The following is an 18,617-nucleotide window of genomic DNA, read 5'->3' as shown; positions in this document are numbered from 1 at the left end:
TTCTAACCTTGTTTGATGACCCATAAATTTGTTCTTACACACAGATTGAAAAGACCAAAGAAAATTACAGCACAGGATCAGGCCCTCCAAGCCTGCACCAACTATGCTGCCCGACTTAGCTAAAACCCCTTATCCTTCCAGGGATCATATCCCTCTATTCCCATCCTATTCATGTATTTGTCAAGACGCCCCTTAAAAGTCACTACCGTATCCGCTTCCACTACCTCCCCCGGCAACGAGTTCCAGGCACCCACTACTCTGTGTAAAACATCTGCCTCGGAAATCTCCTTTAAACCTTGCCCCTCACATCTTAAACCTGTGCCCTCTAGTAATTGACTTTTCCACGCTGGGGAAAAAGCTTTTAACTATCCACTCTGTCCATACCTCTCATAATCTTGAAAAACTATCAGGTCACCCCCTCAACCTCCGTCGTTCCAGTGAGAACAAACCAAGTCTCTCCAACCTCTCCTCAAACCTAATGCCCTCCATACCAGGCAACATCCTGGTAAATCTTTTCTGTACCCTCTCCAAAGCCTCCACATCCTTCTGGTAGTGTGGCGACCAGAATTGAACACTATATTACAAGTGCGGCCTAACTAAGGTTCTATAAAGCTGCACCATGACTTGCCAATTTTTAAATTCAATGCCCCGGCTGGTGAAGGCAAGCATGGCGCATGCCTTCTTGACTACCTTCTCCACCTGCATTGCCACTTTGTGACTTGTGTATCTGTACACCCAGATCCCTTTGCCTATCAATACTCTTAAGGATTCTGCCATTTACTGTATATTTCCTGTATTAGACCTTCCAAAATTACCTCGTATTTGTCCGGATTAAACTCCATCTGCCATCTCTCCGCCCAAGTCTCCAACTGATCTATATCCTGCTGTATCCTCTGATGGTCCTCATCGCTATCCGCAAATACACCAACCTTTGTGTCGTCCGCAAACTTACTAATCAATCCAGTTACATTTTTCCTCCAAATCATTTATTTATCTCTATTACAAACAGCAAAGGTCCCAGCACTGATCCCTGGAGGAACACCACTTGTCACAGCCCTCCATTCAGAAACTCACCCTTCCACTGCTATCCTCTGTCTTCTTTGACCGAGCCAGTTTTGCCAGCTCACCTCTGATCCCATGCGACTTCACCTTCTGCACCAGTCTGCCATGAGGGACCTTGTCAAAGGCCTTCCAGCTTCCAGCTATATTCCTATGCAGCAAACTATCGAGACATTCTTGGCCTATAGCTGCTCTCTCTCTTGCGGATCCACACAGACTCTCTAGGATCTTCTGTCTAGGACTTTCCACTCCCGACTGTATCGGGCAGGTTCAGTGGCAGGAGCGAAAAATCCTGTGAGAAAAGCCAAATCACATGAATGTATGATGCAATTGCAGGAGTGTGCAGGAGGATGTGCCAGGAGCAGCAACAGGCATTCCTAAAAATGAGGGCTCAACCTGATGAAGCTACAACACAACACAACTTGCATGCCAGCTATACAAAGAACAATACAGCACAGGAACAGGTCCTTCGGCCCTCCAAGCCCATGCCGCTCCCTGGTCCAAACTAGACCATTCTTTTGTATCCCTCCATTCCCACTCCGTTCATGTGGCTATTGAGATAAGTCTTAAATGTTCCCAGTGTGTCCACCTCCACCACCTTGCCTGGCAGCGCATTCCAGGCCCCCACCACCCTCTGTGTAAAATATGTCTTTCTGATATCTGTGTTAAACCTCCCCCCCTTCACCTTGAACCTATGACCCCTTGTGAACGTCACCACCGACCTGGGGAAAAGCTTCCCACCGTTCACCCTATCTATGCCTTTCATAATTTTATACACCTCTATTAAGTCTCCCCTCATCCTCCGTCTTTCCAGGGAGAACAACCCCAGTTTACCCAATCTCTCCTCATAACTAAGCCCCTCCATACCAGGCAACATCCTGGTAAACCTCCTCTGTACTCTCTCCAAAGCCTCCACGTCCTTCTGGTAGTGTGGCAACCAGAACTGGACGCAGTATTCCAAATGCGGCCGAACCAACGTTCTATACATCTGCAACATCAGACCCCAAATTTATACTCTATGCCCGTCCTATAAAGGCAAGCATGCCATATGCCTTCTTCACCACCTTCTCCACCTGTGACGTCACCTTCAAGGATCTGTGGACTTGCACACCCAGGTCCCTCTGCGTATCTACACCCTTTATGGTTCTGCCATTTATCGTATAGCTCCTCCCTACATTGTTTCTACCAAAATGCATCACTTCGCATTTATCAGGATTGAACGCCATCTGCCATTTCTTTGCCCAAATTTCCAGCCTATCTATATCCTTCTGTAGCTTCTGACAATGCTCCTCACTATCTGCAAGTCCTGCCAATTTTGTGTCATCCGCAAATTTACTGATCACCCCAGTTACACCTTCTTCCAGATCGTTTATATAAATCACAAACAGCAGAGGTCCCAATACAGAGCCCTGCGGAACACCACTAGTCACAGGCCTCCAGCCAGAAAAAGACCCTTCCACTACCACCCTCTGTCTTCTGTGACCAAGCCAGTTCTCCACCCATCTAGCCACCTCCCCCTTTATCCCATGAGATCCAACCTTTTTCACCAGCCTACCATGAGGGACTTTGTCAAATGCTTTACTAAAGTCCATATAGACAACATCCACGGCCCTTCCCTCATCAACCATTCTGGTCACTTCTTCAAAAAACTCCACCAGATTAGTGAGGCATGACCTTCCTCTCACAAAACCATGCTGACTATCGTTAATGAGTTTATTCCTTTCTAAATGCGCATACATCCTATCTCTAAGAATCTTCAACAACTTCCCCACCACAGACGTCAAGCTCACCGACCTATCATTACCCGGGTTATCCTTCCTACCCTTCTTAAATAGCGGGACCACATTAGCTCTCCTCCAATCCTCTGGGACCTCACCTGCGTCCAGTGACGAGACAAAGATTTGCGTCAGAGGCCCAGTGATTTCATCTCTCGTCTCCCTGAGCAGCCTTGGATAGATTCCATCAGGCCCTGGGGATTTGTCAGTCTTTATATTCTCTAACAAACCTAACACTTCCTCCCTTGTAATGGAGATTTTCTCCAACGGTTCAACACTCCCCTCTGAGACACTCCCAGTCAACACATCCCTCTCCTTTGTGAATACCGACGCAAAGTATTCATTTAGGATCTCCCCTACTTCTTTGGGCTTCAAGCATAATTCCCCACTTTTGTCCCCGAGAGGTCCGATTTTTTTCCCTGACAACCCTTTTGTTCCTAACGTATGAATAAAATGCCTTGGGATTCTCCTTAATCCTGTCTGCCAAGGACATTTCGTGATCCCTTTTTGCCCTTCTAATTCCCCGTTTGAGTTCTTTCCTACTTTCTTTGTACTCCTCCAGAGCTCCCTCCGTTTTTAGCTATGGTCTGCAGTCCTGCCATATCCAGTCCTGAATGGTGGGGGACAATCAAACAGTTCATATACCCCATCCTCAACACTGGGGGAGACCAATATATCAGTGCAAAAGATAAGACTGATGTACTTGCAGCCATCTTCAGCCAGAAGTGCTGAGTGGGTGATCCATCTCGGCCTCTTCTAGAAGTCCCTAGCATCAGTCGTCAACCAATTCGATTCCCTCCCTGTGATATCAAGAAATAGCTGAAGGCACTGGATTCTGCAAAGGCAATGGGCACTAACAACATTCCGGCAATAGTATCGAAGACAAGTGTTCCCCAAGCTGTTCCAGTACTGCTACAACACTAGCATCTATCCAGCAATATTGGAAATTGCCCAAATATGTTCTGTCACAAAAAGCAGTACAAATGCAATCTGGCCAATTACCGCTCCATCAGTCTATTCTCAATCATCAGCAAAGTGACGAAAGTTATTGTTGACAGTGCTATCAAGTGGCACTTACTCGGCAATAACCTGTTCATCTACGTTCAGTTTGGATTCCTCCAGGGCCTCTCAGCTCTTCACAACATTACAACCTTGGTCCAAACATTGACAAAAGAGTTGAATTCCAGAGGTGAGGTGACTGTGACTGTGCTTGACATCAAGGCAGAATTTGATCGAGCATAGCATCAAGGAGCCCTAGCAAAACTGGAGTTAGTGGGAATTGATTCCTCTACTGATTGGAGTCATAACTAGCACCAGAAAGATGATTGTTGTGGGAAGCCAATCATCCCAGCCTCAGGACATCATTGCTGGAGTTCATCAGCGTAGTGTCCCAGGCCCCACCATCTACAGCTGCTTCATCAATGACCTTCCCCCCATCATAAGGTCAGAAGTGGGGCTGTTCACTGTTGATTGCACAGTGATCAATTGTGACTTCCCAGATATTGAAGCAATCTCTGTTCATTTACAATTAGAGCTGGATAACATTTGTGATTGGGCTGATAAGTGATAAATAACATTTGTGTCACACAAGTGTCAGACTATGACCATCTCAAACAAGATTGAATCTAATCATTGCCCCTTGACATTAAATGGCATTATCATCACTAAATCCCCCACCATAAATAGCATGGGTTTCAATATCCCAGAAACAGACCCGGACCAGCCATATAAATACTGTCGCTACAAGAGCAGGTCAGATGCTATACATTTTATGGTGATTAATTCACCCCAATTCCCCAAAGCCTGTTTACCAGTTTCAAGGAATAAGCCAAGAGTGTGATGGAATACTCTCCATTTTCTTGGATTTGTACAGCTCCAACAACATTCACAAAGCTTGCCTCCATCCAGGACAAAGCTTCCCATTTGATTGGCACTCCATCCATCACATTCAACATTCACACCCTCCACTGTGGCAGCAGTGTGTACCAGATACAAGATGTACTGCAGCAAGTCTCCAAGGCTCCTTGAACGCCACTTTCCAAATCTGCAACCTTTACTAGCTAGAAAGACAAGGGCAGCAGATTCATGGGAACAATTGGGAGCTCAGCGCATGTGCACTGCCTCTCCCCCCACACCCCAACCTCAATCAGGGGAGGTGATGGCCTAGTGGTATTATCGCTAGACTGTTAATCCAGAAATTCAGCTATGCTCTGGGGACCTGGGTTCAAATCCCGCCACAGCAGATGGTGGAATTTGAATTCAATAAAATAAAATCTGGAATTAAGAATCTACCGATGACCACGAAACCATTGTCGATTGTCGTAAAAACCCATCTGGTTCACTAATGTCCTCGAGGGAAGGAAATCTGCCTTCCTTACCTAATCTGGCCTACATGTGGCCCCAGACCCACAGCAATGTGGCTGATTATCAACTGCCCTCTGACCACGGACAACTAGGGATGGGCAATAAACGTTGGCCAGCCAGCGACGCCCATGTCTCATGAATTAATTTTTTTAATTGCTGGTGTCCCAATCGCCAGCCTCCCGATGGCTTCCCCAACACCACCCCCCCCCCCCCCCCCCCACCCCCCACCCCCACACACCACTTGGCCTGTCCCCAGTCTGGCCATTTCCCAGAAGGCCCTGCCTCCCTCAGGTCCCTTGACACTGCCCAGCGCCTGGTGGGAAGTGCCAGGTTGCCTAAGAAGCAACCACCCTCCCCCAACCTCCTGGGGAGGCCTCAATGGCCTCTGTCCCCACTAGCGAGGCCATCACCCGTTGCTGGGGACCAGCTTTAATCCCCGCTGCTGGAAATCTCCACCGCTGGGGGCAGCACCATTAGTGAGCCTGGATGATACGATCCCGGGCTCACTACCATATTGAAATTCACATTTCAATATCATTAATCAGCCTCGCGCTGTTTCCTGGCGCAAGCCTGATTATGCTGTAAAAAAATGGCTTGGGAAAGTTGAGACTGGCATCCATCACAGCCGCCGTTTACATTTCCCAGCCTGCTGCGCTACTCGAGCAGCACAGCGAGCCGGGAAAATTGTTCCTAATGGCTTTAACGTTCCAGGTAATCCACATGTAATTTGTGCAGATTCTCTATGTGCTTGTGGAATAATAAGTAGAATTACCAAGTGACTCATTGCTCAGAATTTGACATTTGGTCACTATTTTGGAAATCTAGGAGCCTCTATTTAAATTGGGGGGAGGTGGGGAAGCGGAGAGTGGTAAAAATTAGCACCTCGGGCCAAAACTGAAGTCATCTGTCAGCTGGGAGAATTATCAGTTAAATATCATAGAGCTGCAGGAGTGGAGCTGGGCAAAGTTGACAGCAACAGCTGATAGATATCAATTTGCTCCTCCAGCACTGTGATATTTAGACACAACCCTTTGATTGCTGCTGTGGGTTCATGCTGATTCCAAGTTCTAAAGATATTGGATAGATTAATGTTAATATTTAAAACTGTCTGACGTCATGTATGAAATAAGCCATTTAGACTGACAACCCAGACGCCAGTCATCTGTACCCATTGAAAGTGCTCTTTTTGGTCAGAGGAAGTGCTCTTTTCAAGTGTGTCATGCTGGCGAGATTATTGATCTGAGTGAACTAGTGGCATGTGACTTTGTTATCTTCACCTTAGAGACTTTTCCCAGTTACCAGAACCTCATCCTGCATGACTACCACAGGTTGTATGAGCAATAAATAACTCCAATTACATTTTTTTTGACAAAAATGGCAAGACATCTTGTTTTTCTTTTTATAGTTGGTAAATTTCACAGTAACTTCATTGCAGTGTTAATGCAAGCCTACTTTTGACACCAATAAATAAACTTTAAAACAACTTTAAGTTATATTCCTGCCCCACACCCCAAACAATATATACATTTTGATTTTATTAAAGCTGCCACTAACTATGGAGAAAGTCCGGCTTTTTCCTGTTTCTGTCCAAAACTAAATTTGAGTTCGATTGCGATTCACGGTGGTAAATTGTACGGTGTTTGTTATGAACAGCCTCATATTGCTAGTTTTAGTATGAGCACATCTGATGGAGTAATTGAGAAGGCTTCAACAGAATCCTTGTTCAACGCTGAGCCTCATCTGGGTATGAGTCATGATTTGAATCTTAACCTTTTGCGGTTGAGAAATTAGGCTCATATCCCAGAGATGAAAAAAAATCTCCTCATTTTCACTTGAAGCAGAAATTCTAACTACCAAGTGTCTTCAGTACCCAGTGAAGCAGCAGCCTATGATTAAAGTGTAGCGATTGTGCAGTGTGCCTCCCCTGATACATCTGTAGCTCAGGTATTTCCTTGGTGTCATCTCCAATAGATCACGTTTGATAAATTTGAGGTTTAAAATAAAATCAGCATCCATGACAAAGCTTTATGGTAATGGTCAAATATTGACTTCTGTTTAAAGTTAAATTGTGAAGTTGCAGTCATGCATTTGTCATGTACCAGTGCTCATCGAGCCTGTTTCACCGTCTGATTATTTGACCTACATCCTACAAATTGGCTGGAAGCTAACTCCAGGAAACAGATTATCTACTAAAGTGAGCAATTAGTCATATTGTGTGGCCCCCTTACTTTGATACCTATTGACTCTGTCAGAAGCATATTATTAGGTTACATGTGACAGGGAAGTCACAAAAGATAGGAACTGATTGCCAAAATGGGTTAGCACGTATTTTCACTTCTGGGAAGCCAGGAAAGATTGATGAGGATTAGTTGAAAAGGGTTCTAATTGAAATTACTTTTCATAGTCATAATTCAATTAGTGGCAGACACAGCAATACAACACAACATTTCCACTAATTAAACTTTAATTGGCTTTAAATTAACAGTTTCAGTCGGAGAGCCCTAAGGATGACAAAAACAAATTTCTTTATTTCTTCTGCGGTTACACTTGAGAAAGTAATCTTCAACACAAGCTATATCTAAAAGCACTTGATGACAGTGACCCAGATTTTAACTCCTATTGGAAATCAGGAAAAATCAGGAACCGGGAGGTGGGGTTTGTGGCAGTTATTATGGAACAGGGGACTTACCCACCAGTCTCCACACATCCCCATCCGCACCCCCAACGACCTAACTGGCTGACATTTTGTGCATTAACCCCTCTTTTTGTCTCAAGCTCTCTCTCCTCTTCCAATTACAGACTTTCTCCCTGCAAATCATATTAAAATTATGGGGTGAGAAATTGGGCTCATTAACTTCAGTTTTCTAGGTATTACATGTGTCCCCAGAGCCCAAAATGGCATCAGCAGCACACTGGCACGACTATGTGGTGATTTGTACTGTCCATCACATTGGTGAGGATGTCAGCACATGTGCAGTGAATATCTACCGGTTGGATGTAGAGCAGACAAAGCAGGTCACTAATCAGTGTGTGAATACTGATTTGATGCCAGCAGTGCCACTTGGGAGCTCATTTCTTCTACTTATGAAAGATTACAGACCTGGAAAGTTAACCTTGTTTCTACCTTCATCGATGCTGCCAACTCTGCTGACTAGTTGTAGCATTTTCTGTTTTTATTTTAATTACCCATAGTGCCTGTCCTAATGCACCAGTGACTGCTGCAGTATGCAAACTGCATGATGCAGTATGCTGAGGAGCTGGCCTAGCAGCCCCTGATGTGCACTGCACAATCTTGGTGTGAGTGGCAGGAGTCTGGTTGACTGATAGGTAGCAGCAAGGATAGAAGCGGAGTGGAAGAGGTGGAAGGATGAATGGTGTCATCCTGAGAGGGGGCAGCAAGTTTCTGCTCCATGGAGTCATGGCCACTTGCCTGGGGTGTCAAGTCTCCAATCCTAGCAATCGATTGGAGGTCAGATTGCTCAACTGCTGTGATAGCCTGCAAGCCCCTTTGCGCACTGCAATCTACAACTATGATGGTAACAAGCTGACCTTTAATGGCCTTCAGTCTGAGCTTCCATTGCAGCATGCCGGCATTGTTTGGTTTCTATCTGTGCTGCAATAGAAACTGTAACATTGGCCAAACACCACCGTGTAATTGGTTTCACAAATGAGCAAAGGGAGTTGGTGGCTACATCCATGCTGATAGGATAAACCAAGTTCTGTGTAAACCCCCAATGCCTAGTTGGTGTTGGACTCCATGTTCTTTCACATTAGCTGCAGGATTTGCAATCCACCAAGAATTTGTTGTGCAAGCCATTAGTGTTCTTCTGTAGGCTGCCCTGTTAAGGTCCTGATCTGTCCTCTGCAGCAGATCCATTGTGCAACCTGTACCTCTGATAGTCTGGAACCTGTATTATCCTTACTGCCCTGCCCTGGCTGCAGCCCACTCATGTCTGCTGTCTCACCATGTGCAGATTCTGCCTCTACTCTCTCCTCTGAATTACGCAGTGTCAAAGCTAGTGGTAGCAATTCTTAAACCAAGCAATGTCTTCATCAACACTGTTTTCTTGCTGTTCTTCTAATGTCTAGCCAGATGATAGTTCTTGGGTATCTAAAAAGACAAAGGTAAGGGTGTGGTGCAGGCAGGTTGGTGGGGGGGGGGGGGGGGTCGCGGAAGAAGAGCTACTTACTCACACCATCAGCTTCTAAATCAGAAGAAATTGTGGGATGTGAGGAGGAGGATCAGGTATGAGGATATCAGGTTCAGTAGTTTCAGCCCTTCCATTGGCCATGAGTGTCCCAACAATGGATGCCCCCATCTCCTCCAGAGGCCCCGTCTGTCACCTTGTCCTGCAGAAGAGAGGGAAATGTATCAGTGAATATTGCGCAATGTGGTTGGGGGATGTGTCCGTCGTGGTTAAATAACTGGCAGTGTATGAAAGCTGTGGGATGTGGGTATAAGATTTGCAGCATTGCAAAGTCTATGAGGGTAATGTAAAGTATTTGAATGTTAGGTATAAAGGCCAGTTTGACAGATATTGCTCTTAGGTGAATGTTGAGTGTGTGCTGATTTGAGCTGTGGCTACTAATGCAGTTGGTTGGATATGGCATTGCGCTCATGGACCTTTATTACTTCTGTGAGATCACTGAACTTCTTGCAGCACCATATCCAAATTTGACTCCTGACATTGACCTCCATTATTCGCTCCCATTGCTGTTTAAACATCTGTCTGGAGGGCCTCCTTCCCCACTGTGGACACAGGACATCTCTCTTCCTTTGTACATTCTTCAACACATCCAATGCAGTGCTGAAAAATCCTGGAGCCTGCTGTCTCTCCCATGTGCTAATTTTTACTTTCCCTAGTCAGATTTTCTTCAACCAAGAATCCCAGCATACGGCCCAGCCAGCATGCACCCCTCTCAGAATCATTGAACATTAGAATCACTACAGTGCAGAAGGAGGCATTCAGCCCATCGATTCTGCACCAATTCTGACAGAGCATCTTACTCAGGCCCACACCCCCTGCCCTATCCCCATAACCCTGCACATTTGCCTCGCTAATCCCCCCCGACCTACACTTCTTGGGATGCTAAGGGGCAATTTAGCATGGCCAATCCACCTAACCTGCGCATCTTTGGATTCTCCTTTAAGCGCTGCATGCTAGCTTTAAATGGTGCTAGCCTCTCCTGTTATTGGCTTCCTGCTGGTGCGTACAGCTGGTCAACAGTGCAGTGAGAGCTGGCCGGATGCTGGAATCATTCAAACGAGCGAGAGACAAAGTCAGCATACTTCCTGCATTGCAATCATTGGGCATGGGTTCATCATGCATTGCAATGTTCTCGCCTGTTTACGGCTCCATCCAAATTAACTGTATGATGTTTGAAAAAAGGTCAGCAAGAACGTAAAAAATGATTGAAACAATTAGACCACGTTCATTACATTACTGGGATTTAAGAATCAGCCTCAGCAACACGCACACACTGATTTGTGCACATTCCGTCTCTACATCTGTCTGTTTATCTCTTATAATTGTGCACATGCCTCCTTGTAAGGTGGTAACTAGAGGAAACTTTTGAGAAGCTAGATATGTAAATGAGGGAGAAGGGAACAGAAGGATATACAGGAGCTTGTAGCGAGCATTAACGCCAGCACAGACCAGATAGGCCGAATGGCCTGTTCCTGACCTTTAGTTTCCATATAACTTAAGAATAAGATTACTGGTGAACAGAAAAGAGCAGGAAGAGAAGAGAATAAATACTGACAATACAGTCACTAGACCATCTCTTGCTTCTTTCCCAGAACTGCTACCACCCATCAGTCTTTATTTCTTCCGACAATTGACAAGGTTATTAAAATTCAAGGTTGGCTTTTCACAATCATTGCCTTTTTCAGTTAACTCGCCTCTGACATAGCTGCCTGCAGACTTTTGCCCAGGCTTCTCAAAAGGGAAAAGGAAGCAAGAAATTACATTTCTACAGAGGGAATAAGAATGGCAAAAGCTGCCATCCAGTAGTTCAACAGCAAATAAGGAAAAATTCAGAGAGTGGCTGATTTATTGTCTGTTGTTCGCAGAGAATTATACATAGAGGTGCTGATGCATGTGATATGGAGTGCTCGTATAATTAAAATGGATCCTGTGATTTAGACAAACCAACATGTATCGCCCAGCTGTATTTTGTGAAGCTGAACAATACTGAGGGAAAAAACAACAATTTTTCTTTTTAATTTACTACCCTCTAATGAAATCAATGGAGTGGAGAGTTTTCAAAATGTGCATTCACTAAGAATGTAATTTTGTTGGTTTTAATAAGGAAAATCATGATGCACCTATAATAATCATCCTTCAACACTTAAGTGGCTAAGCAAGCAGTTAACTGGTTTGTTACTCCAGCAATGTAGTAGTATACCACTTGTGATAAATCGCTGAATGAGATTTGAGCTTTTTCCAGTTTGATTTATGAAACCCGGCAAGCTCTTGACTTTAAAATGTTTATAATTCACTAAGCCATTAGTGTGTAATTTCAGTAACAGACAAACCCTTAAAATAACTAATTGCTGAAAAGAAGAGACATGCTTTCAAAGCTTTTCACCTTGTACTCATCAGGGCAGATGTAAGAATACTAAACTTCAAAGGGAACAACAATTTATGCTGCCTTGGAAAAGGGATGCTGATTGTATACAAGTTGATTCTGATTGGTTAAGACCTTGACATGGTGAATACACTGGGGAGCTATTGCCCCTCATGCTTTTAGTTATTTAGAAAATGTGCCATGTCTGGATACATTCCTTTTGCCCGCAGAGGACAAATTTCTAGCAGGTGTAAGTGAACAACATTGAGAGCCCAACTAATAATCTTAAATTGGTTCTTCATGTACACTAAGGGGCAATTTAGCATGGCCAATCTAACCTGCACATCTTTGGACTTCTGGTTTGATTAACCTTATATTTAACCTTAATATGAGAACACTATTGACGTAGCATAAAATTATTTTCTTTGCAGCTTACAACTTAAAATGGTAAATTACAAGACATTTCCCCTTGTTAAGAACTTGATTTGTTAAAAACTGTTAACTTTAGATCAAAATATTTGCTACATGAGTATTGCTTGATGTGGAAAAACTGGATTATATTTTTAATCCTGGAGAAATGCTATATATCATCTATCAAGTTGTTCATATCAAATGTTCTTTGAATTCTATGTTACTGTGATGTTTTCACTATCCCAATACCTGTAGTTTTTAATGCACTCTCTAACATATGGTCATATTCCTAGTGCACCTCCATTACTTTTACCAGCCGATAATCAAACAATTTGTTTTTAAAATTTGAAACGTCAATCACGTTCCATTGACAAAGGAAAATGCTAGCTTTTTTGAGTAGAACTTTCACTTGCATTGACACTTTCAGCAAATCAATGGGGCACAGTGTGGAGCCTGTATATCTTATTTATAAAAGGGAAAATGTAGAACCTCCTGCCTGTCTCGCTGAATGTTACACAGAAAATGTTACACTGCAAGGAAGTTTAGTAGGGTGTTAAGTAACACTTTCCTAAACCACGAATGGATCACATGTGTTTATCACTTCCTGCAACAACATTGCACTTCTGTCTGCTGGAGTCCAAACTGTGCCGAAAGAAACAGAATAATTCCTGTTAAACCCGAGGGTGGATGGAAATTGAACTTCTGAAGTGAACAGCAGTCTAAAGAAAAAGAGCAGCAGATTCCTGAACTCGACACGTCCGTGACAGTTTGTCACTCAATATATATTTTTTTGACTTTAGAAGCAAGAAAATAAGTTTCATTTTTGACAGTATAAAGAGAAAGATTTGAAAAAGCACTTTTGTTTTTGTGACAATTCAAACTTAGACTTGTTAAATATTGAACAATAAGATGGATATCCAGTCCTATAAGAACACTGGGGTAGAAAAAGGATAGCGCTGCCCTGCTGCTGGATGCAAAGGAACAATCCCTGCAAGTAGGCCCAAGGCATCATTGAAATTGTGCCTTGTGCCTCCTATAAATTAGACTTATAAACTGCAGATGCCTGCTGCATGTACAGAAGATCACCAGTGGGCATCAATTTTGGGCAGCAGTGCCACTGACAGTGATCTTCAAGTAGGCCCTGATTGGGAAAAATGATCGAGAGGAGGCCAAGGTGAGGCTGGTAACATCCTTCAGGACCACTACGGGACTGGCAGAGCACTCCTTTGTGGATTATCTGTGCAACTGACCAACTTTCTTTGTCAATGGAAATTTAGAAATGTAAGAGTAGTTGAGGTAAAAAGCATATATACATTAAAGGGGAAGCTGGAGAAACTCCTGAGAGAGAAGCAAAATGAATGTTCTGCAGATACGGTTGGATGCAGACGGTGGGAGTTGGCTTGTGTAGAGCATAAACGCTGGCACAGACCATTGGGCCAAATGACCTGTTCCTCTGTTGTACATTCTACATATTCTATGTACTAGGTAATAACTGGCAAAGTTGTTGAAATTCTACCCCTTATATTTTATTTACTCATTTTACTCCCACAGAATTTTCATTTAACCTTTCCTCTTCCAATAAATTGAGCCTCAATCATTTTTATAACTGTGACCTCTCAATATGATCATTCACTATGTTTTTCATGGCTCTAATACCCTTCCTGTACTGGGGTGCCCAGAACAATGAAAGGATTTTCTCTGCATCCTGAGGTAATTTTCTTGAGACAGATGCTCCACTGTTACCAGGTCTTGGAAATCTTTTCTTACAGTGACTCCCTCCCATATTTTAAGCTGACCCTCAGAATGACTTTTCAGCCTATGGAGCTAATCAGCATGGGAGATTTCTGGCACTGCGAAAGCATACCAGGGTTCAACACAGACAGTGGATCTTTGTATGATGTGCTACTCAACACTTGACTGAGCAGTGACCCATTACTGTTGATTCTCCAGAAAGGGATGCACTTAGAAGTCAGGCAGGGACACTTGTGGGTTTGAACAGCAAGCAAATGTTGAACATCTCTGCCATGCGGTGCTCACCATTTCAAATGAAATCCTTGTATTTTGCTCTCTGCCATTCCTTTGTTGTGCAATAAAAAAAAAACTCTCCCAGAATGAAACATAACTGAAATACGCATAAACAACTAGCCAATGATTGTAGACAAATCCAGTGAAAAGTCAAAGTGCCCAATTGCCAACCAGAATAACCGCTCAGTGGAATCCATAATATCTTTTTCCATGCAGTCACTGGCCTACTGCTGACGGCTGACATAGCATGGAATTCCTACCCTCCCATCCCTTCAACTATTTGTCCAAATATAAGGTTCAATATAATTGCTGCTTTTAATAAGAGAAAATTTTTTTTCCCCCACTTATTTCTTTGAATCTATCTTTGAGTAGGATCAGTTCTCAGGATCATGCTAATTCACCTCTAATAATTTATTGCAGTTTTATTTATTGCTTTAACATACCACTTGTTCTTTTTGTGAAATTTTCTAATCAAGGAAATTTGGCCAAATTCATCTCGCCCAAAAATTCTAAGTGTCGAATTAGTGTAAAAACTGGAGTAAATCCCGTTGGTTTTTGCAGCGGGAGTTTCAGAATGAATCTCCCACACTGTGCACTGCAGAGTGCACCAGTGTGAATATCACCAACATGCTGTGGACGACGCCTATTCCCACTAGAGAGGCGGGCAGCATAGCATTGAGTGGGCCATTGCGCATGTGCCGATCTGTCAGCGCCAAGATCGCCACATGCGCAGTAGCCCTGCACTGCTGGCCTCGCGATCGCTGGCCAGCTCTGCAACCCCACATCGCTGGCCCTTCCAACTCCCCCACGGCCCCATCGCCAGCTCCCCCTGAAGTGTCCAGGCCAGCCTGGTCACCCCACCCGGCCCACTTTGATCTTCCTGCCCAACCCCCTCCCCCCACCCCCGCTAATCCTGATCCTCCCCCCCACCAGTCCCCAGAGGCCCCACCTCCCTGTAGTCACTGACCCCTTCTGGTCCACCCTCTTGGCACTGCCCAATGCTCAGTGGGCAGTGCGAAGCTGCCCCCAGGCCTTGCCACTTGGGTAGTGCCACAGGCAGGGGCTGATATTGCCAAGCTTGCAATGCCCAGGGGGAACCTCCCATTACCCTCTAATCCCCAACCCTCTAGGGGGCCTCCTTTCACTCAGTGGGGTCCACCCGACAGTTCCCCGCAGGTGGGGAGCTGTTGTGAACACTCCTGGAGGTGCTGGGGAAAGAGGCTAGCGGGCTCCGAGACTTCAGTCCCAGGCCCGAGTTTCCTAAAGCAGTGCAGCAGGCTGGGAGAATCGCCCCCGAAGAGTTCATTCTGTGTATCCTGCCCAGTTCATGTTTTGAAAAATTACCAGTTTTCTAGAATCATAGATTCCCTACAGTGCAGAAGGAGGCCATTCGGCCCATCAAGTCTGCACCGGCTCTCCAACAGAGCATCTTACCCAGGCCCTATCCCCAGAACCCCATATATTTACTCCACTGATCCCTCTAACCTGCACATCTTGGGACACAGGCAATTTAGCATGGCCAATCCTCCTAATCTGCACATCTTGGGACTGAGGGAGGAAAGCGGAGCACCCAGAAGAAACCAACATGGGGAGAATGTGCAAATTCCACACACAGGCACCCATGGTGGATATCGAACCAGGGTCCTTGGTGCCATGAGCTCACCACTGTGCCACCATATTTGTTGTCTGCAGGTCTAAGCTACACACTTACACCCTGGTCATGACGTATCATGTTCCTGACATACGCTTGGAAAATTGTCTAAATTGTCTTGTTTCTGAAGTAGTAAATCTGGCAGAACCTTCTCGCTGGGAGCTCACCTCATGTCTCAGCCGGAAGTGTAATTCTTTATTCCTGGAGTTATTCCCTACCCAATTTCTGTAAAATTCTCTCCCCTCTGGTTAGTGAGCTCAGTCTTGAGGGTGTTATTCCACGAATCTCCTCACAGGTTCTCCTGGTGTTCCAACAAACTTATAAAAGTGTCAAAGGGACCATTAAACTATCAATAACAAAAGCTTTAAGCATTTGTACCTCAATCTTGTACAAATTAACATGGAGACATTGTTAACATGAGAAAAATAACTTCTAACCTCAAAGATGCCAATCTAGTAAAGTCAACATTTCCCTGCAGTTCATTTTCTGGGTTCTCAGTCAAGCCTCATTGTGCATGGTTGTAGGAACAGCAGTTATTTTTACAAGAATTATGAATGGGTATTTTTCCAAAGCAAATTCACACATTCCATTGTCACTAAAGGGTCTGTTGATAGTGTATGCTGCGTAAATAGGCATGGAAAGACCAAGAATTGACACAGAAGGTATGAGCGGCCATTGGTGGTGAGTGAGCAATGTGAGTTGGCATGGAGGGCATAAGAAACCTTTGGAGCTAGGTGGGGGACATTGTTGGTATGGAGGGGTTGGAGTTAGACCTTTTGAAGTTATCTTTTGAAATGTTCACATATACAAAGAACAAAGAACAGTCCAGCACAGGAACAGGCATTTTGGCCCACCAAGCCTGCACCGATCACATGGTCTCATCTAGACCGCCTATATCCTTCTATTCCCCACCTGTTCATGCGTCTATCCAGATAAGTCTTAAATGTCACTATCGTGTCTGCCTCAACCACCTCACTTGGCAGTGAATTCCAAGCCCCCATTACCCTGTGTAAAAAAAAAACTGCCCCTGCACATCTCTGAATCTTTCCCCACTTACCTTGAACTTGTAATTGCCATTTCTGCCCTGGGAAAAAGCTTCCAACTGTTCACCTTATCTATACCCCTCATAATTTTATAAACTTCTATGAGGTTGCCCCTCAGCCTTTGTCTTTCCAAAGAGAACAATCCCAGTTTATTCAATCGCTCCTGATAGCTAATACCCTCCAGACCAGGCAACATCCTGGTAAATCTTTTCTGCACTCTTTCCAAAGCTACATCTTTCTGGTAGTGTGACAAACAGAATTGGGCACAATATTCCAAATGTGGCCTAACCAACGTTTTGTATAACTAATATAATTTGCCAACTTTTATACTCGATGTCCCGGCTGATAAAGGGAAGTTTTCCATATGCTTTCTTCACCACCTATGCTGTCACTTAAGGATCTGTGGACCTGTACTCTCAAATCTGTGTCTTTGCTCCTGCCATTTATTTTATAGCTGATTTCACCCGATTTGGATCTACCAAAATGCATCACTTCGTATTTGTCCGGATTAAATTCCATCTGCCATTTCTTTGCCCAATTTTCCAACCTCTGTCCTGCTGACAACTTCATCACTATCTGCAACTCCAGCAATCTTAGTATTATCCACAAACTTGCTAATCAGATCAGCTATGTTTTCTTCCAAGTCATTTTATATATTACAAATAACAGAGGTCCCAGCATTGATTCCTATGGAACACCATTAGTTACAGATCTTCATTCAGAAAAACACCCTTCCACCGCTACCCTGTCTTTTATTGCCAAGCCAGTTCTGAATCCATCTAGCTAGTTCACTCCTGATCCGGTGTGATTTAACCTTTTGCACCAGCTTGCCATGAAGAACCTTGTCAAATGCTTTACTAAAGTCCATGTAGACAACATCCACAGCCCTTCCCTCGTCAGTCATTTTGGTAACCACCTCAAAAAATTCAAATTAGTGAGACATAACCTCCCTCATACAAAACTATGCTGTCCGTCATGAATAAGACCATTCAGTTCCGAATGTGTATAGGTCCAATTCCTAATAATCTTCAACAATTTACTATCATTGACATCAAGCTCACTGGCCTATAATTATCTGGGTTATCCTTGCTACCCTTCTTAAATAACAGGCCAACATTGGCTATCCTGCAATCCTCTGGGACCTCATCTCTGGCCAATGAGGAAACAAAGATTTCTGTTAGAGCCCAGCAATTTCCTCTTGACTTCCTTAAATCTGGAATAGATGCCATCTGGCGCTGGGGATTTGTCTACCTTAATGTTTTTTAATACACTTGCTACTTCCTCCCTCGTAATGATGACGATCCAGAGGGTTTGCATACCCCTCAGACATGACCAATGTGTCCCTTTCTTTGATAACTACCGATGTAAAGTACTCATTAAGGATCTCACACTTCCTTTAGTTCTTATGCATAATTTCCCTCCTTTGTCCTGGAGTGGACCAACTCCTTCTCTAGCTACACTCTTGTTCCTAATAAAATGCCTTGGGATTCTCCTTAATCCTGCCTGCCAAGGACAAGTTGAGACCCTTTTTGCACTCCTAACCCCCTGTTTGAGTTCTTTTTTACTTTCCCTGTATTCTTCAAGTGCTTCATCTGTTTTTAGTTGCCTAGTCCTTATGCATGCATCCTTTTTCTTTTTGACGAGACTCGCAATTTCCCTGGTCATCCACGGTTCCCAGATCCTGCCTTTCCTTTTCACAGGCATATGCTTGTCCTGCAC

At 44.2% G+C, this 18,617-nt stretch overlaps 1 protein-coding gene across 3 annotated transcripts in view; it reads left to right on the top strand.

The window, feature by feature from the left end:
• The window catches only part of LOC144506399 (galactosylgalactosylxylosylprotein 3-beta-glucuronosyltransferase 1-like), a 135,724-nt gene that overhangs the window by 51,095 nt on the left and 66,012 nt on the right, over nt 1–18,617 (top strand). Inside the window, exon 1 of one of the 3 annotated variants that reach the window (XM_078232449.1) lies at nt 6,458–6,526. The exons of the other annotated variants lie outside the window; for them this stretch is intronic. The gene's annotated coding sequence lies outside the window, so the exon portion shown is untranslated. Of the gene's footprint in view, nt 1–6,457; nt 6,527–18,617 lie in introns of those variants that run through there. 3 annotated transcript variants of the gene reach the window in all.

The sequence above is a fragment of the Mustelus asterias genome, chromosome 17 (assembly GCF_964213995.1).
Source record: "Mustelus asterias chromosome 17, sMusAst1.hap1.1, whole genome shotgun sequence".
NCBI lineage: Eukaryota > Metazoa > Chordata > Chondrichthyes > Carcharhiniformes > Triakidae > Mustelus > Mustelus asterias.
Note: the sequence above shows the minus strand (reverse complement) of the source record. Positions and strands in the feature narration are given on the sequence as shown.